We start from the raw sequence: 25,509 nt of genomic DNA on the forward strand, positions 1-25,509 counted from the left end.
CGGCTTATGAGGCCATGGGTCAGATTCCTCCTTCAGGTGTTACGGCGCATTCCACTCGTAGCCCCACAGCCTGGGCTACCAGGGCTCTGTTTGAGGACATCTGTCAAGCGGCCACATGGGCTTCCCCGACTCCTTTTATACGCCATTATCGGTTAGATGTCTATGCCTCGGCGGAGGCGTCATTTGGCCGGAGGGTCCTGCATCAGGTGGCAGCTGTCCCTCCCCCTGGGCCCCAGTCTTTCCTCCCTGGGACGTAGTGTAGGTATGTCCCTTGAGTGACCCCTTCCTCTATTCTACTGGAAAAAGAATGTTGGTCTTACCTGAATGTGTCTTTTAAGTAGAGTAGAGGGAGGGGTCACATCCCGCCCTAGTTAGTTAGGCAGGGGCCGGGTGAGGGGGAGGGCCGGGCGGTTTCCGGTTCTTTGTGTGTTTGGTTTTCAGATGCTGACCTTTGCCATCAAGGAAACTGGGAACCAATAGGAGAGACAGAAGGCTAAGAAGTCTCAGTCTAATGGACCAATCAGGGTGTGTTAACCCTCGAGTGACCCCTCCCTCTACTCTACTTAAAAGACATGTTCAGGTAAGACCAACATTCTTTTCCTTATTTTGAGTCCTGATGCCAAACTTGTGTTCATAATTTTTTTTCTGTAAAATCTGGTCTATTTGTATAACACAGAGATTCTTAACAAACTGTGTCACAATTTCCAATGTTTGGGAAACCAAGCCCATGTGATTCATGGCTTAATGTACTATGTTTCATAGCCATTTTTGGTTTATTCAAGAAATGTTAAGAAAATATGCAAGCTGTTAGTATAATCCATAAATTGTAAGGGACAAAAAAAAATGTTGCCTTAGGGTACTCTATGAAATACTTGTTGCATTGAATATGTCACGATTATAACTATCAGTTCCTGACAGTAAAATGTATACCTCAAAGATGAAATACATGTAAGCCATGGCATTCCTGATGACACGCTTTGAAGATGCAGGTTAGGAGGAATATTTAAATGTTGGTGTTGCAGAAAATTTCTAAGAACACTGTGGATAACCAAGCAAAGTTCTCATTAGAAATGACCAGCTTTGGACACTTTAGGTGAAGCCCTAATCTCTGGAAAAGACTTTAATATTGGGAAAGATGGAGGGAAGCAGAAGAAGACAAAAAGCAGCAAAATGGAGGAACTCAGTCAAAAAGGTGACATGTTGGGAGACATAGGGGATAGATTGTCTCTATAATCTAAGTTATCATTAGGAGTCAAAAACTTCTTGATAGTATATAATCAATCAAAAGTTAAAGATTGGCTTACAAAATGAAGTATCCCAAGCATGCAAACTCTAAATCCAACAGCATAGTAGCAGCCAATAAAGAAAATATGAGAATGTTGTGTATTTCTCTTGAAGTTTTCATGTCTGATTTTTCTCTCGTTTGGAACCAAATATAAACTGAAAGCAAATAACCATTGTTTAAAAAGGCATCTAGATCCTTTCTGCACAAATGTTTCTTTGCCATGGTATGAAATTAGTATTGCCAGGTTAGATTAGTAATTATAGATCAAAATGAAGAAACTCAGGATCAAATTCTTCTTCAGCCATGGAATTCTGTTGGAGATCTTGGCCCAATCCTTCCTTCTTTATCTGACAGATTTAATCTAACACATGATATGATTGAGATGAATTATGGAAAAACTGTAGTTGACCTGAGTTTTGGGGAGGAAAGATGAGTCACTTGACTTTCCTTCAAAATAATGAATGACAAAGCTAACAGGCTGTATATATCTTGAGGCTAACCTTGTTGAAATAACAGAGAAAATACCTCTATCACATCAGTTCAAGTAAAGAGAATGGCTATCTGACATTGGCTTCTAACAAAATGAGACAAACATCATGAGAATATATCAAGAAAGATATATTGTCAGTCAATGTTTGTACCATAGTTAGTAGCATGTGGGAGCTTAGTGGAATGGGTATAGAATCATTAAGATTTCCCATAGTTGAATTCCCGCAGTCCTGTAAAATGTTTTCCAGAAGGATCTAATGGTCTATTCATTAGAATAGAATTAGAATTATTGGCTGAATTATAACTAAAGTTAAAGCTAGAGTTGTTTGGATGCTCTAGAACTATTAATTTTGCAAACTATTTTGTGGTTATGTATGACAATTTCTGGTGTTGATTGGATTTTTTTTCTCAACATCTATATTTATTTAGAAGGAAAGTTAGTGTCTGCCGAGTCTATCTTACAGTAGGTCTAGAATTAAATAGTACTTGGATCTATTCCAACAATATAATGTTAGGAGAATCATTTTTAAAATACATTTTAGCATTTCAGAATTAAATTTATTAGTGCTTAATGTGTTATGATTGGCCTAGTAAAATTAAGGTACAGTCTTGTTCAATGAGAGATCAGTGGAATTCCTTGAAATATATTTGGAGTTTTCAGTGTAAAGACAACTTATAATTAGTAAGTGTTAGGTACCCTGATACAACTGGATTCTGAATGAAGTAGTTTGGGTCGTAGCTCCAGTTCAGCACTAATTATATCTCTGTTTTGATTGCATTTGATTAAAACAACTTATGCAACTTGCCAAAAACCAAACTTTAAGCCTTTAAAGTGGAAATATGGTCCAATGAAAGGAACTATATTAAAAACTCCACAATAGCTATTCCCTTAGTCAAGTCCAGGTATGCAGTTAAAAGATGGGATAAACTGGGAGTAACAAGCCACATCTGTTCTGAATGTTATGACTGTCCATCTTATCCTGACATATTATTATCTTCTGATAATTCATAACTTATTATTTTGTAATTACTTGGAGATTGTATCTGACAGCCTTCCTATTTGTGAAGTTCTTGGTGCTCTCTGAGTTTGTTTGTTTGCTGACATTTCATCACCCAATTAAGTAACATCATTAATACATTTTCAACATTATTTGCCTTCAGCTCTAATTTATATCTTTTGTTGGGAGTATCATTAGCCTTACACCTACCTTAAGAGCAAGTGCTTTCTTATCATTCCTAGAGAAGCAGATATGTTAGAGGGGTTTTGTCTCTTTATTTTGCTCCTTATGTTGTCTTGTAGGATCCAATCTAGTTGGTCACCAGGACCAGAGGTTTACTGTTAGTCTTCCAAGCTTTCAGACTTGTGCTGCAGCCCTTTCTCAAGGAACCTCTCTCTCATCAGAATGTGTGCTTTGGGGAGACGAGGAGTTGACATCGCAACGATATGACGTGCAATTTTGGAGCTACTCGATACTTTTGCCACTGGATAGTCCTTTTGGATCTAAACCGTGCCAAAGAGATGGTGACAGGGAAGAGTACGTCTTGCTGATCTCAGGGACATCACAAAGTCCCTGATTGATCCAAGAGAATCTCTTCTTGCTGGCGACAGAATCATAGCCAAAAGCTGCTGAAGTTGGGACAGCTCCGGAACAGGAGGAAAGCAGAAAGAGAAGTGTGTCCATCTGGTGAGGAAATTTTATTATTATAAAAGAGACTGCCAAAAAAAAAAATCAGAACTAAGTTAAACTTGCAAAGAAAAGAAAAATAAGCTAATTAGGCTATATTGGACAGTGTGTTATCTTTTTTTTTTAATGGACGGAAGCAAGCATTTCCTACTTTTTAAAGTGAAAATATTGTTTTCTTCTTTATTTTTATAATATTGGTTTGGAGGAGTTTTGTCTCTTTATTTTGCTCCTTATTTTGTTTCCTTTAAGCCTGGAATATAAAGAAGATATTAAAGAAATATAAAGAGGGTAGTAACATCAGAGGGAAAAGAAGTTACATTGCCACTTGGAGGTTGGAGGCTGAGGAAATATTGCTTTCTCTTTTTTCTCTTTGATCATTTTGACTTTGCACTTCAAAGGCTTCAGCTTGTTTATAGAAAAAATAAGGAAAAGAGCACGGGTTGTTTAAACAGATGCTCTTTGGATGTTTCTTTGGCAGCTGGAGAGAAGTGAAAACAAAATTTTATTTTGAAACTAGAGTGAGAGTGTTTACTAGTTGGAAGTATGGCATATCATCAAAAAGAAACCATAACATTACAACAGCTTATATCTGAAATTCAAAAATTACTAGAAACAATCGAGAGAATTGAGAAGAGATTGGAAAATATAGACTGTAATGCAGTAAAATTTGATGGAAAAATTGAAGATATCCAGCAAATGGAAAAAGTGGAGGTTAGAGTCCTAAAAACCCAAGGGAAAAAATGAACAAAAAGGCAAGATAATTGTGGATACTGACAGTGAACTGAGTGTGGTTGGAGATGGAAAGAGTGGAACATGGAAAGGGAAGATAGATGGAAAGGAGCTCTACCCCAGATTTCAAGGTTTAGAAGAAGAAGAAAGAGAAGAATTGATGGATCCAAGGAGAGAAACTTTGATAAAAGCACTACTGATAACCAAAGTTAAGCTGATTGAAGAAGCAGAAGGAGGGTCTTGAGATTTTACAAGATATCCAAAAAGCAACAAGTTGCAAAGAGAAGTCCACACAAATTGGATTCAGGAAATAACCAGAAAACTAATTCCACAAATGGAAAAAGACATAAGACTGCACTATTACTGGAAAGACACAGGTTGAGATATGAAAACTAATAACAAAATATTAGTCAAATTTAGTTAAAATTAGAGCATTATGTTAAAAGTGAAGTGATAATGGATACAGTTAGATAAATAATTGATAATGATAACAATGTATACATATGTATTGGTTTGATAAGAGGAAATTTGGTATAAATTCTAAATAGTGATCATGAAAGGAAGTTTAGAAACTTTCTTATGTATAAAAACTTATAATATTTTAAAAAATTAGTTAAACTAAGACCAAAAAATAAAAAATAAAAATGAAATGATGATGGATGTTGTTAAATAAATGATTGATAATGATAATAATGTAATATTTGTATTGACATGACAAAAGGGAAATTGGATATAAATTGTAAACAGTGATTTAAAAAGGAGGTCTAGAAACTTTGTTATTAAACATTATTAATTTTTTATTTAGAAAGTGTCATAAAGATGTAATGTTTCTGGATGATATTGAGAATAGATAACGGAATGCCATCAGGTGGTTTTGCTTTAAATTTTGGAATATTTTATATAAAGGGACGTAAAAACAATCATAGTCTTATGAAGATTGAGGTATGATGATAGTAATATATATATAAATATATTTGATTTAAAGCATATAACTTGATATGAATTGTAGGTGATGACTGTGGAAGGGATGCACGAAACTTCATTGTAACCAATTGAAACACTCTTTATAATTTGTAATGGAAGATATTTTTGTGGTGTTTGTTGTGTTTTGTCTGTTTGTGTTTATTCAAAAATAAAAACATTATTAAAAAAAAGAATGTATGCTTTGGGCTATTCTATAAGTAGTATTTATGTGGTGCTTGCTTTGTGTGGTTTTTTAGTTGTTGATTGGGGTGTTGATAGTGGTTGGTTGTTGTTTCCTTGTGCTGCCAAGTCCTTGGCTCCTGAGTACCTGATAAGCTGGTGGTACATCAGCACTCCTGTTGACTGATAAGGAGCCCATTTCTCAGGCTTCAATCAACAGGACTTGGCAGCACAAGGAACAACAGTCAATTAATTAATAGCCAGCCATCAACAACCCCCATTAACAATTAAAAAGTCACACATAACCAGACATCACATATAGTAAATACTAGAACATAGAACAGCCCATTCTGGTGAGAGAGAAGTTCCCTGAGGATGGTCTCCAGCACGAGTCCAAAAGCTCAGAAGACTAAACCTCTGGTCCCAGTGACCAAACCAGATTGGATCCTGCAACATTATCCTGGAATACATATATTTGCCTTCATTCTTGAGATTTGCTATCTGCCTGAGTTTGGAAAGCATCTTCTCCTTATACAAAATATCTTGCTAATTGCAGACTCCTCCAGATGCTGCTAGCATTTACATGGCTTGTGCCAAATGGAACAGAATGTAAATCCAACTTTTAGTTTATATCATTCTGTCAAACCTAACAACTGTGCAGGAGGAGGCCCAGGTCCCTATTTATTCTATTTTGTTGATATGTCATTGTTGCTGGGATATGCCAACTGTTTGGCACCATGTTCAGCTTTTAAAAAAAATCTTAGTCATTTATTTGGAAATAATTATTTCCCAGTTCTGCCAAAGTTAAATGCAGCTTGCTTGGATCTGGATTACTGTGTTATATAAAACAGCCTCTGTGAATTGTAAGTCAGGTTTAATTATTACATAACTTGGCAACATCTATGATACTGTCTCTCCCCCCCTCCCATGCCCAAATTTGCAAGATTTGATAATCTTTGAAATTTCAGTTGTTAGGGTGAAGGGGGTTTATACCTACCTCGTTATGCAAGATTTCACAATGTTTGCCAATAACTGAAGTAGATCAATTCAGCATACCATGGTTGAGCAGACTAATGAACTCCGAGAATGGTATGAGTCACATTTTAAGTTTCAATAGTTTCCCAAGTGAGTTGTTTCTTATTGAGGTGAATATGGTATTCTGATTAAGACAATGAAGATGAAGTTTTAACATATGCTGTACAGGACGTCCTTGAGTTACAAATGTAATGGAGACTGCCAATTACATTCATAACCTGAGGAATTGTTGGAGTGAATCACATGAAACAAACGTTATCAGTCCCTGCTTTTACCCACACATCCGTAATCAAATGCCAGGTTGTTAAGTGAAAATAAGGTTTTTCAGGGTGGGGAAGGCCATGAGGACCAAGATGAAACTGTCCACCTGCATCAGACCATCCAAGGCTTCCCACAACCCACTGAGATACCTCACGCTCCCTTGCCTGCGGTCCCCACAATTGCTCCCCCACTCATCCTGCTGTGCCAGGTCACTTCCTTGTGAAGATCTAGCAAGCTGTCTCTTCTCCAGGCTGTCTGCCATGGTTTCTTTGCCTGCTTGCAGTCTCCATGCAAAAAGCATTTGCAAGCTGATGAGACTTTGCTCAGACTTTGCTTCTATGACCCTGCACAGCTTTAGGCCTCTGTTCTCCATGAATGCACCGAAGGAGGCAAAGAAACCAATGGCTCGCTCGATAGTTGCAAGTAAGTGAGTCTCCACAGGCCCAGTGCCTGTGGACACCCAGTGGGAGAAGGAATAGGCAGGGCAAATGCTGCAGTGCCTCTGCTGTCATTCATAAGTGTAAATGACTGCCATGGTGCTGCAACATTCGTAAGTTCGGGATGGTGTCCTAAATACTTGGGAGGGACTATGTCATAACTTTGAAGGGTCACTAAGTGAACTGTTGTAACTGGAGGATTACCTGTATTAATAGATGAATGTCTACCATGCTTAAGCCTATGGAAATATTTACAACTACATTTGTATATTAACTACATTGTTAACAACTTTGGACTTGCGACATTTTCAACTTTGAGACACTTGAGATGCTAAAACAACTCACTAAATCCTTTAACTCTAACTCCCTTATTTTTATGGATATTTGCTATTAATGAATCAATTTATGAGTAGAATAAACAATTAGAGGTTTCAATATTATGTAGATGTTAAGTCCTTGAGGCTACGATGCCATTGACTATCATTACCGGCCCCTGATTGGTTGAGACGCGAGCAGCCAGCTGGCAGGAGAATGCAGCCATTCTATTGGTTCAGCGTCTGACAGCTCTAGTATAAAAAGGGCTGTCAGCTGTCAAATGTTGCTGTTTGCGGGCCGAGGTTTGCCTTACATTTTGCCATGTTATACTGTTAATAAAGGTTGTGTTAGCTTCAACCTGCCTTGCCTCAGTTCCTGTCTGCCTTGTTCTCCCTACAGAACAGTAGACAATTGGAGAGTATATTAAACTCTATAGCAAGAAAGTAGTGAATTGTAAAAGTATGATTGTGTAAGAAAAGCTAAAGAGAATATATGTGTTTTGCATAATCATTTTAGTATTCTGTTCCTTTTCTTTTCCTATAACTATATTAAAAACAATAAAAATAAATAATTAAAAATGTGGTACTTTACAAATGATGTATAAATAACTTTTTTAGACTGAAAGGACATACTGGTAACTTGGTTATTGTAAATATGTAAATGGACTTTCCTATATCTGAATCATCTTCTAAATACTTTAAAACAAAGTTCATTATGCAAAATTGAATCTGGATCAGTCACTGGGACCAGAGATTTGCTCTTCCGAGCTTTCAGACTCATGCTGGAGCCATCTTCAGGGGATTTCTCTACTGCAATACATGTTTTGGGCTTTTCTGTGAGTCATGTTTATGTGGTGCCTTCCTATTGGATGATTGGTATATTGATGGCTGGTGATTGGCTGTCATTTCCTTGTGCTGCCAAGCCCTCAGCTCCTAAGTATTTGATAGGCTGGTGGTAATTCAGCACTCCTGTTAACTGACAAGAGGCCCGTTTTCCAGGCTTCAATCACTTTCCTGGCTATCTTTGTGCTTGCATGGCCAATAATCTTAGTTGCTGTGAAATTAAATGTGTGTCCTTGTTCATTGCAATGTGAGACTACCAATTAGATCGGGTATCCTCATCTGACCACTCGCTTGTGTTCTTGCAGTCTGGTGGTTAGCTTCCTCCCCATTTGTCCTACATAGTTACAGTGGCAATTCATGCAGGGGATCTGGTAGATCTCCCACCTCCAAGCTTGCTGGGTCATAAAGCCAGTTCTCACTCTGCCATATAGTCTTTTTTTTCTTTTAAAGAATTTTATTGGTTTTTAAACATTTATAGGGAGGGGTAGGTGGATATGCAAAAAATTTTGGCAGCTACATCATGCTGAAAGTAGAAATCTCTCCAAATCTCACAACTTTTACAGAAAAAAAAGGTAAAAGATAAGCAGAAACAGCATCTTGTTATACATTGTATCAACCATATGTTCAATAATCTCTTTTGCCACTTTCTAATATATCAACAATTACAATGATATTTCAAATACATTTATTTTTGTGACCTGAGTCTTTTCAGTATTCCTCCCTCCCCCCTGTCCCCTGGCGGAGCCACAGCCCCTCCCTCCCTCCCTCATATCTTGTGTATTATCGCCTTTTTCACTACCTCTTATGGTTTCATCCTCTAGTAGGGCACTGTGTTTTTTCATGAAGGCCTCTGCCTCCACAACTGTATTGATTCTAATTCTGTTTCCCTCCCAGAAGATCAACATTCCTTCTGCCATATAGTGTTCTGATGCAGCTGTTTTTGTGTGGCAATGGATGATTACTGTTGAAACTAAGAATGCATGGAGTGTTGGTGGCCTTATGATAAAGTTCATTATGGCATGTGCAACAAACTATAATTAAAAGACTAGCTTAGCAATATATGCAGACCACGATATGATTTGTTCAAGACAATCTGCTTTAAAAACCTTTGCTTCACATTATATGCTAAGCAGGCTTATTTTACTGAGCAAGATTGAAACACAACACCAGGTATCCTACGCACACATACCAAGAGATTTGGAAAGTTTGCATTTCTTTTTCAAATGCTGTGGAACTGCTTAGCCATTCTTCAACAGAATATAAATGTAATAAGTTTCTCTTTCCCAAACAAAGCTTTATTTGCAATATTTGCTTTTTCAGTAGATTTGCTTCTCTCTATTTCGAGTGTTTAACTAAGAAGCTTCTTCCCAGTGCCTGGTCATTTACTGTTATGTATGGTGCCTTCTTCTGTATCTAGGAGCTCTAAGCAAACGCACAGCACTAGTCTGCAAACAAAAGTATTATCTCCCTTGTAGAGAAGAATGGAAAACGATGATACAATACAGTAGCTGAGTATTGAACAATATGGGAATGTTTAACTATGCCAACCTAAGGTTCTTTTCTCTGTTATTAAAACCTATCAAAGGTATTATGGTACATCCCAATAATATTTCAAAAGAACCCCTATCATAGAAGTAATAGCTGGATTTTAAATGTTTGATAAAAGTGATGTTTCCAGCTCTTGCTTTTTCTTAGTCCTGTAGTCTGAGTGTAATACTGGGTTTATACAATATGCTCAGTCATAATAGTTTTCTCATGGATATTGAATAAATCGCTATTGGCTAATTTTACATGACATACTATGACAAACAATCCACATACTTTGACACTATATTAGGATCAAGACTAAGAGTACCCATGGTGCTTAAGCATGAATAAGACATAATGAATGGATCTATGCAATATGACATCTTATGTAGAGTTAATAGGAAGTTTTTCTACCTTGGTAGGGAGTATATTGTTCCTTTGTAAGGCTAAAATGATTGCTTTATTTCTGTTTTATTGGGGTTTTTATTATAGTAGACAGCTGCATAAATTCTATAAATAAATACTGTATGCTAAAACTAGATAAGCTATATCATGACTTAGCATATTGTTATCAGGGTTCATCAAGGTTCATCTTCACAGTTTACCTTATTTAGCAATCAGTGCTAGAAATAATTTTGGCTAGCGTTCACATATTATGCTAAATGGGTGCTCTAGCATGGCTCACTTTAGGACATTCTAGGTATCGGACTTAATTATTATGGTTAAAACAATAATTTTATATTATGAGAACATCCAGCCATGATAATTGGGTTAGGTAGAGCTACAAAAGAGAGTTTTCTGTAATGTTTTCCCTTCCAACTAGTAATTATTGAGATTTTTGCAGCCCTGAACTGATAGCCATAATTTATTCAAGTTACAGGTGTTGAGTTTTTGATCCTTTTTCTTGCTATTAGAGTTTGCATAGAATACTAAGCCTAATAGTAAGACTAATGCAATGTATGATCTGAACAAATGGTTAGAATTGTTATTTCAATATTAATCTGATATTATTTGAATAAGTTGCACATTATAGTAAGTGAAATTCAAGCAATCTGCTTTTGTACCTTAACATAATTTGTGAATTAGACATTTTTAAAGATTCCTGACATCACCTGTGTTGATGCCTTTCCCCCATTTCCATTTTCTTTTTGATATTTTGTAAGTATGCCATAATCACTTTTAGGTTTTTTGCTTAGATAATATCAATACTACTGTCAAATCTCAGTGGTGAATGCCAATAAAAGGGAGCAAAAATGAAATTATGAAGAACATGGGAGAGCACTGTCTAGGAGAATCTTAAGATTAGCAGGAGGTCAAAACAAATGAAACTCACTCTACATCCAATATCAATAAAGCAGCCTATTTCCCTACAATAAAATAAGTTCCTTGGAGATTACACATTCTTAGTAATGTGTAATATGTAATGTTGACCAATGACTAGGAAAGAAAAAAAGAGAAACTAAGAATAAGGAATGAAGTAGCCTGCTGGAGGGGCTGGGATGGCTATGTGGAACCATAACGTTTCTCTTCAGGAGACTAGAATTCTGCAACAATTTATTGCAGCTCCCACTTGTTTCATAATTATATTTTTGGGGCATCGGTGCTCATCCATTTTATTAATCAGAAGTTCTTTGTAGAAAAAAATTAATAAAGCTTTGTAACCATTTAGAACAGCGAGCAGTACAGCTTATAGAGGCTTATAATTGTTTATCCTTTTGGGGTTAGATAAACAGACTATGAGGTAGAATTTTCAAGGAACACTCACACCAATTTTCTTTCTTATAATATTTTTTTTAAGGTGAGAAACTTCTGCAAGAATATCTCTCACAAAAACAAAGTTACAGTATTCATTCTAATATATTCTACAAGGTTTCTCTTTTTCAAATAACCAAGTGAGTGAATGAATTTCTCCTTCAAACACAATGTGCTATTGTATACTTCAAAACATTCATTCAGAATGCTTTGATAAGCTATTCTTCATTAGGAAAACCATTTCTAGTCTCTTGTAAGAACTATTTTTTGCAGTAAGTAAGAGAAAATGAACTTAGTGTCTCACAGCCAGTAAAATTCCAAATTGTCACACTTTATTAATTAAATATTCTGAAAACCTGAGTCCAAAAGATGCAATCCAAATTGGTGATCAAATTATGCATATCAATTAGCTAGAACGTATCAATAATAAGGGGAAAAAATCCAATCCCAAAGTCATATTTCAAGAAAAATAATTTACCATACTAAGATGGGGCTCACAATTGTGCTACCTATTTGCTTGCACATAATTTGATTGTTAATGAGTAAATGAAACATTGGACATGTCTTCCATAGATTTTCTGGCTCAAGCCTGAAAGATTTGTAACATGAATATCATAAGCAGTTTATAATAAACATGTCCGCTTTGACATATGATTCATGCTGTGCAATAGAGACTTGATGATTATGTTGGCCCAAATCCATGTAGAAATATCTGAACATGCACTCTTATCTAAGCTTATCTTAGCTTTATCTCACCATATATGGAAAAGCAGGAATGGGAAGATAGGCCTAAATCACCTCTACCCCTATGTTGTACTATGATTATGTGCCAACAAATTGTTTTTGACTGCTAGTGACAAGGTAAATTATTTTTCCACTATTGCTAACCTGGTTTTTCATCTGTGCACCAGAGATGGTATTCAGCAGGTTCTGACCAGTTCTGGAGAAATGGTAGTGGAAATTTTGAGTAGTTCAGAGAACCTAGTAAATACCACCTCTGACTGGTCCCGCCTGTCACTGCGTTAATTGGTTTGCCAGCTTGTGCTTATATTCTGAGTTATACAGCAGACTGAATTATTTCTTATCTGACAAATGATTTACTGCGCATGTCACATAATACGTCACACATTCCAACTTTACTTTCTTTTCTGATCTTCCGTTCGCCTGCCAAGAAGGTGGCAGGCACATAGCTCTTGCCAAAATGTAGTTAATTGAGTTAGCAACTTTTGTATTTTTATTTTCTTTTATATTAAAGTGTTTTTATTAGAGTATGCTTCAGGTTTTATTTTTGCTTGTCTTCAAAAGTATACTATAAGGAAAGCCATGGTCCACGCTTCGTTAATTCAGGGTGAAACTCCCCCCTGATACCGCCTCCATCTATTTCTGCCTCCTGAGTCCCAGCTGATCAGGAGGGAATGGAGATTTTACAGTATCCTTCTCCTGCCACGCCCACCAAGCCACGCTCACCAAGCAAAGCCATGCTCACAGAACCAGTAGTAAAAAAAAATTACCACCACTGATTACCAATATAACTGAGTCCATCCATCTTACCACTGGTCAGCTTCTTCTTCTCCCTCCCTCCACCTTTCCTAACATTAGAGCCTTTTCCCAAAGGCTAGATTTTTATGTAATGTGTTTGAAGTAGGATAAGTAATCTGGTCATATATGCCTCTAGTAGTGAGAACTCTGAGTTGACTTGCTTAGTCATCCCTTGGTTTGTTTGTTTTTTTTGACTGTCCAATATTCTCTTAATTTTCTGCAATACCATCATACAAAGGTGTCAATACTTTTTCTATCCTGCCTCTCTAGAATCCACCTTTTGCTTCCTTAGAATGCCACAGGGAATACCATGGTTTGCATGAATCTGATTTTTGTAGGTATAGATTGTACTGTGAAGTACTAATAATTATAACCAAGAGTTATTTAGTGCATTTAGGTATTTTACAGAATAACAGAGGCAGAAAATAAATTTCTGTCTCATAAACTTTAAAATTATATTGAACTGGTTTGTATATTCTCTTAAAGTTCATTGAATAACTCAAAGATGGCTACATGCTAAGACCTGAACTACATGTTTTAATACATACAGCTTAATTTATGCACATTGAACCAGCAAGTCAGTGATTGGGAATCATTACTACATTGGGTTTGTTAAGAATTTCTGTTAAAATAGGGCAGACATTACAGAAAAGAATTAATGGACACACATTTGGCATCAACACTCAAAATAAAGAAGAAGTAGTATTGGAGTATTTTAACCTCCCCAAACCTCCTTTAGAAATACCAAGAAAGCTACAGGTAATCCTCGATTTACAACAGTTTGTTTAGTGATGGTTCAAAGTTACAACGGTACTGAAAAATGTGACTTATGACTGTTTTTCACAATTATGATCTTCGTAGCTTCCCCATGATCATGTGATCAAAATTCAGACCCTTGCAACTGGTTCATATTTGTGACGATTGCTGTGTCCCAAGATCATGTGATCCTCTTTTGCAACCTTCTGACAAGCAAAAACGATCCAGATTCACTTAACAACCTGGTATCTAACTTATCAACTGCAGTGATTCACTTAACAATTGGGGCAAGAAAAATCATAAAATGGGGCAAAACTCCCTTAACAAAACTCACTTAGCAACAGATGTTTTGAGTGCAATTGTGGTCATAAGTCAAGGACTACTTGTATTTTAGAACAGCAAAACTACATCTACATTATAGAGCCAGACACTGAGGAAATCACCTACATCAAAAAGTTTCAGACTCTTAGAAGGTCTAAGCAAATACAATGGGTTTTTTACATATTACAATTGCTAATTATTGAGATACTTATAATCTGTGTCACATATAACCTGTATTTGCATAACTACACTTTCTTTCACACACCCCTTTTGCCCTGCATAATTTTAACTACTCCATGGATCTGATGACTTGGGTTACAATTAATAGATTGAATACAAATCAGTTTATCTGCATTCCTGTCTCAATACAACAAAAACTATAGGTTGATTTTCGACAATCATGTTCAAGGGATCTTTGAAAGCCACAAAACAAGAAGCAAAATTTACTATATTGATATCATCCAAAGTGCTTTTGTTTCTTTAAAAAATAATTTTATTAAAAATTATAATTGCAGTACTAAAACCTAAAAAAACCTAAAAGGAAATAGAAGAATAAAAAGAAAGAATAAAAAGTAGCAAGGAAAAAAAAAACATAGACAATGGGAAAAAAGAGAAAAGTATGAATATAGATAAGAAAAGGAAATATATACATAAGCGATTTCAACTTTCATCACAATTATAAATAATTTTTGTAACTTTTCATCTCCTTTTAATGTACAACCAATGATCTCTTCATTCCATGGCCCATCTTATTGAGGAAGAAATCCATAGAACATCCTCATTCCAGTCCTGGTATCAAAAAAAGATAATTAAGAGTTGCCTAAAATAACAACTTATGTATTTAAATTTTGATCAAATGAACCAACTTTGTATGTACTGTCTTTTACTTCTAAAAATCATAATCTTTATTTTTTTCAAGTAAGCTCATAGAATTTGATTTTTAAAAATTTATTACCCCTTCTCACAAGATTCATCCAAGCTTTAAAAAAGCTTTTTTCTAAAAATCCAACATGAAATAATTATCTAAGTAACTCTCTTGGTTTATCATCAATTCCCCTTAATTTTTAAAGCATCAACTGATTTCTTTTTTTATGTCCAATGAAACATCTTTTTCATGTCATGCTTATAGCTTGTTTATCTATCTATGTATCTATGTATCTATGTATCTATGTATCTATGTATCTATGTATCTATCTATCTATCTATCTATCTATCTATCTATCATCTATCTATCTATCATCTATCTATCTATCTATCTATCTATCTATCTATCTATCATCTATCTATCTATCTATCTATCTATCTATCATCTATCATCTATCATCTTAAACTTACATGCTGCCCATCTGTCTTAGAGATGACTGTAGGCAGCTATCCAGTTTTAATGTCAGCTATGTCTCTGGCTTGTCAGATAAAACTTGTCCTGGCATTTCTTCTCAAACATCTTTTGGACACAGACTATCCAAAGAAAAAAACATTGCTACTGACATTGTTGATATTAACTTCTGATCCCTTTTTTGAAAAATATTCCCCAGTATTTCCAGTGTTGTAATATTTTGTATCATTCTGTAGTTGTTAATCAGGTTCTTTTGCTTTAATTAAGATCTTTAGTTCTCTCTTGTGTCCAGTTTTTCAAATTGTTTATCTCTTTTATGTCTTAGAAATAACTCAAAACAAATTGACTTTCCACAGGAAGGATTTTTATAATTAATTACATAACTTATTTCAGATTTATCTGGACCTTTTATAAACCCAAAATCTTCATTAGCTTTTTCCTATTTGTTTCACATATTTAATATTCCTAAGGTTATAGTTTTTATTATTTTTTCATTAAGGATTGAAGGCAGATTCAGTCAAACTTGTGGATCAAAAAGTTGGTCTCTAATAGCTGAAAAACAGTTAATAAGTAATTTTGAATATATTTATTATCTATCTATTGTCTATCAATCATATAACAGAATAACAGAACAGAATAACAGAGTTGGAAGGAACCTTGCAGGTCTTCTAGTCCAATCCCCTGCGCAGGTAGGAAACCTTACACCACCTCGGACAAATATCTTCTTTAAAAAACTTCTAGTTGAAGCATTCACAATTTCTGGAGGCAAGCCGGTCCACTGATTAATTGTTCTAACTGTCAGGAAATTTCTCCTCAGTTCTAAGTTGCTTTTCTCCTTAATTAGTTTCCACCCATTGCTTCTTGTTCTACCGCCAGGTGCTTTGGGGATTAGGTTGGGGATTCGTTTCTTTGTGGAAGGTCCTCAAATATTGGAGCACTGCTATCATGACACCCCAATCTTTCTTTTAATTAAACTAGACATATCCAGTTCCTGAAACCATTCTTCATATGTTTTAGTCTCCAGTCCTCTAATCATCTTTGTTACTCTTCTCTGTACTCTTTCTAGAGTCTACACATGCGCGAAGTGCTCCCTTTTTGACACTTTCTAAGTGTTCGCTGATTCGTTGCTTGATTATCTTTTCCAAAATGTTCCCTGGTATTGAGGTCAAGCTGATAGGTGTGGAGTTTCCTGAATCTATTTTTTGTTTCCTTTTTTGAAGATGGGAACCACATCAGCTCTTTTCCAGTCCTCTGGCAGTTCCCTGGTGCTCCAGGATCTTTGAAAAATATAGTTCAGTGGTTCTGAGATCTCGTCTGCCAGTTCCTTCAGAATACATACAATAAGAAAATAAAAATAAAGAAATCAAAGACAAGAAAGAAAAAAGTAAAAGAAAAATAGAAGTAACTTTTAGTCTTCTTTAAAGTATTTATATTTATAATTAAATACAATTACAAATTTACCACTTATTCAATAGGCACCACATAATTCTCTTCTAGATATAATCTATCATTTCAAAACCATAAATCATAAAGTCATGATTTTCTGTTTTACATAAAAAGTCCATAAGGTTTTTTTTAGTCAGCATTAACATAAATATTGTCTTTACTCCAACTGATTTAGCCAAAAAGTTCCAGCATCTTCACCAACCATTCCATCAATGTGGATAATGTTAAATCTTTCTATCTTTGTGCCCGCCATAATTTCAATGCATTTACAAAAGCAAAGTTCCATGACTTTTTTCCAAGTGTTTGCCATCAAACCCCAAAGAAAAATCTCTGTATTCTTATATATTAATCTTTAAAATCCTCTAAATCAAAGTATGATTTTGAATCTAGAATTCTCCACCTTTTTTACACATCCACCAAACATGATACAAAAGAACAAACAGTTGGTTTTTCTTTTTTCTATTTCTCACATGGTTTTTTTAGATCTCCATGAACCATTTGTGCTTTCTGCAAAGTATAAGTCGATCTTACTCATTTATGCTAAAATTCATACTTTCTGAAATCTTGAACAAGAAATCCCAGTTCAAATTGTGAAAGGCTTTCTCTGCATTTAAGAAAATCAATATAGGTTGTTTTTCATTATATTACTCCCAATCTTCCAAAATGTTCAACACATTTCTAAAATTATTTAATTTTATTTCAGGTAAAGAATCACATTGATCTTTATGAATAAAATCTTGCAAAATTATTTTCAGGCTATCAACTAAAATTGTTGTAAACAATTTGTAAATTGTTAATCAATAATAGTATTGGCCTATAAAGGTAAAGGCTCCCCTGCACATGCGTGCTAGTCGTTTTCCGGCTTTAAGGGCAGTGCTCATCTCTGTTTCAAAGCTGAAGAGCCAGTGCTCTCCAAAGACATCTCCAAGACATCTCCATACTCATGCGACCGACATGACTCAATTCCGAAGGCGCACAGAGCACTGTTATCTTCTCACCAAAGTGGTCCCTATTTTTCTACTTGCATTTTTATGTGCTTTTGAACTGCTAGGTTGGCAGAATCTGGGGCAAGTAACAGGAGTTCACTCCATTACACAGCGCTAGGGATTCGAACCACTGAACTGCCGACCTTCTGATCGATAAGTTCAGTGTCTTAGCCACTGAGCCACCGCGTCCCTTATAACCTATAGTTCCTTATTAAAGTCAAATCATGTCCCTCTTTCTATATTGGCTCCTTTCAAACTTTCTAGCATTTTATCTCCCTGTAGGATATAGTTCATTGTGTTTTGTAAAGGTTATAGAGGTTCACTCTCATAACATTTATAATAAGAATCTTATGATCCCACTGGTCCAGGCATCTTTCCTAGTTTAATCCTTTTTATAACTTAAGAAATTTTCCTTACTGCTATAGGTCTGTTCAAGTTCTATCTCTCTTTCTCTGTACTCCTTAAATTTTCTTTCTGTAGATAGTTATCCATGACTATGGAGAGATATCACATCCTTTACACAAATTGGAATAATATTGACAAAATACATTTTGCATGATTGCAGTATCCATTAATATAGGATCTCCCGCTTGTACTTTTCTGTCATTTTCTTTTCTTTATATTTTCATAATTTATATGTTAACCACTTCTTTGGTTTATTTGTACACTCAAAATTTTTGCGATGGAATGTGCAGAATCATATGAAGGAGAGGGTCTTTCCCAAGGAACTAAAAGACAAATCAGCTTGAATCCTTGGTAAGCAGAATGGACCCTCCTTAACTCTTTCACAAGGTATATCAAATAGTTATGCAGATTGCACTTTAGTCTGGCAACATTCCTATCTATGGGCAAGCAACAATTAAGAAACTACTCTGAATAAACCACTGTAATAATCAGTCAGTACAATTTTCGATTTTAGTTGGGGATTTATACACAAAAGAATTCTCCTCCCCTTCCCTCCCCTCTCCTGGTGGTAGTGTAATTCTTCTCTCTGCAGGTTGCTCTAATAATGCTTTCATTTCCTCCATTTTTGCTGGTTTTCTGAGGGTTGCCATTATGTTATTATAATCCAAAAGTGAAAGTGTCACAAACAAGGGAAAAAGCCCTCCCATTTTTTTCTTTTGTCTTCCTGCACTTTTCATACTTACATCTCAAAAGTCACTCCATAACTACAGTCAGCATTACTTTCAATATCTCTGTAGTATCAACCTCCCAGAGTAAACCAGAAAGGAAGCTTGACTAGATGCACTAAATCTATTTTTGTTAGATTGGGTAATGGAAAGGCACACTCAGGCTAAAGGCAACAACAGCTCTTTATTGTAACAGAACAAGTATGTACAATCCAGCGAAGATTCAGTCTGACAGCAGCCCTTTTATAGGAAGCTGTCAGTCCCTTCAACCAATGAGATTAAACCTCTGTTCCCGCCGGAACAGAGGACCTTGGTGGAAACCATTATAACAGTTGCTAGTATCTAACACCCCTCCCCTCTTAGATGGAATCCTCCTACTGGTAACATAGTCACGCAGTAGGCGGGCTTTTTAGTAGCTCTGCCAGACCTGCTCAGTTCAGTCAGAGGGTGTTCTTCGGACAGGTTGGACGGACCTGTTTGCTCTGCAGCTTCGCTTGGTGGAACCTCCTAGAACCTTTCACAGGCCGCGGCTGGAGCTTCTAGAGCCAGTTCACTCAGAGCTCGCTGTGGGCATGCAACACAAGTAGCTAAGTATCCCGGTGTCTTCGGGTTTGAGTTGGCTGTGGAAGGAGTGACTTCATGCTCCTTTTGGGTAGGGCTTTGGCTAACTCGAGAATGAGTTACCTCTAGCTGCCTAAGAGTGGAGTTGGAGAGGCGGCCATGGAGTTGGTCAACATGCCTTCTCCAATTCCGACCGTCCTCGAACTGTATGAGATAAGATTGAAGCTTGGTGATGCCTATCACTGTGGCAGGAATCCACAGAGTTCCCCTGGCGTAGTTGTGGGCATAAACTGAATCCCCTATGCTAAAGTTTTGAATTTTGCTTGTGGAGTCTGGGGGCGATGCGGCAGAACAATTGGGGTGTAGCCGGTCTAAGTGGGACCTTAGCCGGCGAACCATGAGAAGCTCGGAGGGGCTTCTCCCTGTAGTGGCACTTGGCGTGATGTGTTGAATTAGAAGATAATGGTCAACCCGTGTTTGCCAATCTCCTGGGCCCCTCCTGGATAGGGGCTCTTTTGCAGATCTCACCATTCTCTCTGCCTGACCATTGGAAGCCAGATGGAATGGCGAGACCAGGGCATGTCTGATTCCCTGTGCTGCTAAGAAGGTCTCAAATTGCATGGCCATGAATTGGGGCCCATTGTCAGATATCAGGACATCAGGCAGGCCATGTGTGGAGAAAAGTCTCTGTAGTACCTTGATGACCACCTCTGCCATAGAGGAGGTCATGAGGACTACCTCTAGCCATTTCAAGTAGGCGTCCACAACTACTAGGAATGTCTGGCCATGAACTGGGCCAGCAAAATCAATGTGCACACTAGACCACGGTGCTTGAGGTCACTCCCACTCCTTGGTGGGCGCCTCTGGGGCAGCTGGTCTGGACTTCTGGCACGGTATGCAGGTAGACACCCATTTTTCGATCTCCCTGTCCATGTTAGGCCACCACACATAACTCCTGGCCAAAGACTTCATCCTGACAATTCCAGGATGCCCTACATGTAAAGCCTCTAATATTGCAACGCGCAATTTGGAACAACGACCCGGTCCCCCCACAGCAAACAGCCATTAATAACATACAATTCATCTCTTACCATAATACATTTTGAAATCAGACCCAACAGGCCCCTTGGGCCACCCCCTCCACACCCAGTTCAAAATTTGTTTGATGGTGGAGTCTTTTGCAGAGTGGCAGGCAACGTCACTAGTTGAGACAGGACCAGTCTCTAAGCAGTCAATAAGTAGGACTGACACTTCGGGGGTAGGGTCTGCAAGAAGTTCTGGCAGCGGGCAGTGACTCAAGGCGTCAGCATGCCCCAAAGTGAAGCCTGGGACGAGACGATAGGTGTAGGTCGTTAGAAAAATAGTCCATCTGGTCATCCGTGGCAATAATGACACAGGAGTAGTTCCTTCCCTAGCCAGCAAGCCCAGTAGCAGTTTGTTGTCCGTAATTAGTTTGAAATCATGGCCGTAGAGGTACTCATGGAACCTTTTTACACCGGCCACTGCAGCCAAAGCTCATGGTCCAGCTGGCTGTAGTTCCACTCAGAAGTGGACAAGGTCCTTGAGTAATAGGCTATGGGAGCCTCAGTTCCATTGGGCATGTGGTGGCTGAGGATGGCTCCGACGCCTAACGGGCAAGTGTCACAAGTCAACACCAGTTGCAGGGTCTGGGTGTACTGCATCAGGAGCGTGTCTGCTGACAGAAGTCTTTTTACCACGGCAAATGTGGCTGCCTTGGCTCTGCCCCAGGACCACTTCGCATTCTTCACCAGGAAATGATGTAAGGGCTCAGCAATGGTGGCTTTCTGACTAAACTAATTTATCATAATGAGGAAGGGAGAATATTAATTGTAGAAATAATGTTAAACCAAAAAAAGATGTCACTGGTTGTAATATATGCACCTAATGAAGGTCAGGAAAAAAATTATTATAGATTACATTCGAGAGATGGGAAATGAAAATGTCTGTTTAATGGGTGATTTCAATGCTATAGTTGACCAGAAATGGGACTATAAAAGTGGAAAGAAGAGAAAAGAAGCTAGGAGAATTTTTATTCATTCAGGTCATTCTTCCAAATGGCTGAAGAATTAAATATCTATGATGTATGGCGAGAAAGATGTCCAGAGGGAAAGCAATATACCTTCTACTCGAATAGACATGAATCCTGGTCAAGGATAGATATGGTCTGGATGTTGATGGAGTTAATTTCGGAAGTGAAGGAGATAGACATAGAACCCAATTTATTGGCCGACCACAATCCCATGAGGATTATATGGAAAAAACAAAAGGGCAGTTATCGTTGGTTATTCAATAGAACAATCCTAAAGGATCAGGAATATATTAAAAGAGTTAATCAGGAATTAAGATTTTTCTTCAAAGAAAACTGGCCAGGAGACACATCCATATAAAACCTATGTGATACAACTAAGGCATTTATAAGAAGGGTCACCATATCGGCTACAGCTAGGAAGAAAAAAATTGAGAATTAAAAAATAAGAGAGTTGAAGGAAAGGTATAGAAATTTAGAGAGTGAACTTAAAAAGAAACCACAAAATAGAAGTATAAAAGGAAGTATGGAATTGATTAAACACGAATTGGCTATATTTGAAAAAGCAAAATTGGCAGTCTATAAAAAAAGCAAAACAAAATGTATTTGAGAATGAGAATCCTATAGGCTGAGGAAGCAGAAGCAAGAGGTTGGAGGACCTAGTGGCCGGATGGAGGACCTAGTGGCCGCATGAAATAGTGCAGCCACCGGGGCCTTGGACCGGGTTGCGCCTTTGCGGCCTCTCCTGCGGCATCGAACCACCCAGGCCCCTTGGTTCACCGAGGAGCTGGGGGTGATGAAGAGCCACAAGAGACGCCTAGAGAGCAGATGGAGATCATCACACTCCGAGTCTGACCGAGCACAGGTGAGAGCCAATTTACGGACTTATCTTGTGGCATTAAGAGTGGCCAAACGACAATATTGTGCCACTCTTATTGCGTCCGCAGATAACCGCCCTGCCGCCCTGTTTAGGGTGACCCGCTCCCTCTTCTCACAGAGGCCGTGGGAAGCCTCCTTGCAGGGTAGAGCAGAGGAATTTGGGGAATATCTGCAGGACAAAATTGCTCAGATTCGCAGCGAGTGGGTCTCCATTAGCGGTCTAGAAGAGACGTCGGAGGTGGGTCTTGAGGTACCATCCTGGGAGGAGTTTGACTCTGTTACTTCCGACGATATGGACAGGCTACGTGGACGACTGCGAGCCACCACATGTTTATTGGACCCGTGTCCCTCCTGGCTTGTACTGGCATCCTGGGAGGTCACATGAGGCTGGCTTCAGGAACTAGTGAACGCTTCACTGAGAGAGGGGTTCTTGCCAGCCGTCTTGAAAGAGGCGGTGGTGAGGCCCCTACTCAAGAAGCCTTCTTTGGACCCAGCTAAGTTAGCCAATTACCGTCCCGTCTCCAACCTTCCCTTTTTGGCAAAGGTTGCAGAGAGTGTGGTGGCGCAACAGTTCCCACGGCACTTGGAGGAAATTGATTATCTGGACCCGTGCCAGTCCGGCTTCCGGCCCGGTCACAGCACAGAGACGGCTTTGGTCGCGCTGGTGGATGATCCCTGGAGGGCCAGAGATGGGGGTTGTTCCTCCATCTTGGTCCTATTAGATCTCTCGGCGGCTTTCGATACCATCGACCATGGTATCCTACTGCGCCGCCTGGAGGGGTTGGGGGTGAGGGGCACCGTTTTGCGATGGTTCTCCTCCTACCTCTCCGGTCGTGCGCAATGTGTGTTGACAGGGGGGCAGAGGTCGAGCTTGTGGCCGCTCACCTGTGGGGTGCCACAGGGGTCGGTCCTCTCGCCTCTCCTGTTCAACACATACATGAAGCCGCTGGGCGAGATCATTCGTGGGTTCGGGGTAGATTACCACCTGTACGCTGATGACACTCAGCTGTACATCTCTACCCCGGACCACCCCAACGATGCCGTCGAAGTGATGTCCCGATGTCTGGAAGCCGTACGGATCTGGATGGGAAATAACAGACTCAAGCTCAACCCGTCCAAGACGGAGTGGCTGTGGCTACTGGCACCACGGTCCAACCAGTTGCGTCCATCACTGGCCATTGGGGGCGAACAACTGGCCCCCGTGGATCGGGCACGCAATTTGGGCATCCTCCTGGATGCCTGGCTGTCAATGGATCACCATGTGACAGCCGTGGCAAGGGGGGCATTTCACCAGGTTCGCCTGGTGCACCAATTGCGTCCCTTATTGGACCGGAACGCCCTTTGCACAGTCACCCATGCGCTTGTGATGTCCCGACTGGACTACTGCAATGCTCTCTACATGGGGCTCCCCTTGAGATGCACCCGGAGGGTGCAGCTGGTTCAGAATGTGGCCACGTGGACAATTGTGGGAGCCACTAGATACTCCCACATAACACCTCTGCTGCGCGGGCTGCACTGGCTACCTGTGGCTTTCCGGGTGCGTTTCAAGGTGTTGGTTATCATCTTTAAAGCGCTCCATGGCACAGGACCTAGCTATTTGTGGGATCGTATCCTGCCCTATACATCCCTTCGGCTGATTCGCTCTCACAGAGAGGGACTCCTCTGGGTGCCGTCCACTAGGCAATGCCAGCGGGCGATGCCCAGGAGAGGGCCTTCTCTGTGATGGGCCCGACCCTCTGGAATGACCTCCCCCCAGATATCAGAACTACCACTGACCTCCGCTCCTTCCGTAAGAAGCTTAAAACCCACCTTTTCAATTTAGCCGGCCTGGCCTAATACCAATTTTAGTCCCTCAAGTCTGTATTTTTAAATTTTTAGGGGTATGTTTTTTAGTTGATTTTAACTTTTATTATTCTGTACAGTTGAATTTAGGTTTAATTCGCTTTTAAGGGAATATATTTAAGGGTATTTATCTTTTGTATCTGTTTTTAATGAGATGCCTGTACACCGCCCCGAGTCCCTTCGGGGAGAGGGGGCAGTCTATAAATTTTGATAATAATAATAATGATAATAATGATGATGATGATGATAATAATAATAATAATAATAATAATAATAATAATAATAATAATAAGAAGAAGAAGAAGAAGAAGAAGAAGAAGAAGAAGAAGAAGAAGAATTGGATCAATAAATTACAAGGTGAAAAAGGTGAGATTTGTTATCAACTAGAAGAAAAGAAAAGGATTACCCAAGAGTTCTATGAACAATTATATAGAGAAAACCAAGACTATACAAAGGAAGGAATACTATAATATTACGCTACTAATATTATATTATTACCTAAGGTGGACACAGACCAGATGTTTATACAAAATTACAGACCAATCTCACTGCTAAATGCAGACTACAAACTTTTTGCTCTAATAGCAGAATGGTTGAAAAAAATCCTTATATCATTCATCCACACAGATCAAAATGGATTCCTCCCCAGAAGACAAATTAAAAACAATATGAGAATTATGCTGAACATTCTTGAATATTATGAAGTGCATAATGAAAAACAGGTTGCACTATTTTTTCTTGATGCCCAAAAGGCATTTGACAATGTGAACTGGGAATTTTTGCATCAACAATTGGAACACATGGAATTTGGGGATAAATTTATAAACACAATTAGAGCAATATATACAAATCAAAAAGCCAAAGTAATAATTAATGGTGAATTAACAGAAAGTATAGCAATCCAGAAAGGTACAAGACAAGGTTGCCCCCTATCCCTGCTGCTGTTTATATTAACCTTAGATGTTTTAGCCAGGAATGTATGTAAAAAGGAACAGATAAAGGGACTAGAAATTAAAAAGGAACAATTTAATTTCAACTTTCGCTGGCAGTGCTGGCAGATAGCATCGTGGAAACGGCAGGATGATCTAGCATGGTCTCCTCTGCAGCTTGCGCAAGGCAGGAAACGCAGTTTGAATTTGTGCGCTGGCTTGGCGTGGCTATTACTC

The 25,509-nt window shown here is 38.5% G+C and overlaps 1 protein-coding gene across 1 annotated transcript in view; it reads left to right on the top strand.

Moving 5' to 3' along the window:
• The window catches only part of ASIC2 (acid sensing ion channel subunit 2), a gene marked incomplete at its 5' end in the record, with an annotated part of 651,084 nt that overhangs the window by 412,509 nt on the left and 213,066 nt on the right, over window positions 1–25,509 (top strand). The window lies entirely within an intron of this gene.

Source organism: Natrix helvetica (assembly GCF_964273705.1).
Source record: "Natrix helvetica genome assembly, chromosome: Z".
In the NCBI taxonomy this organism is placed as follows: Eukaryota; Metazoa; Chordata; class Lepidosauria; order Squamata; family Natricidae; genus Natrix; species Natrix helvetica.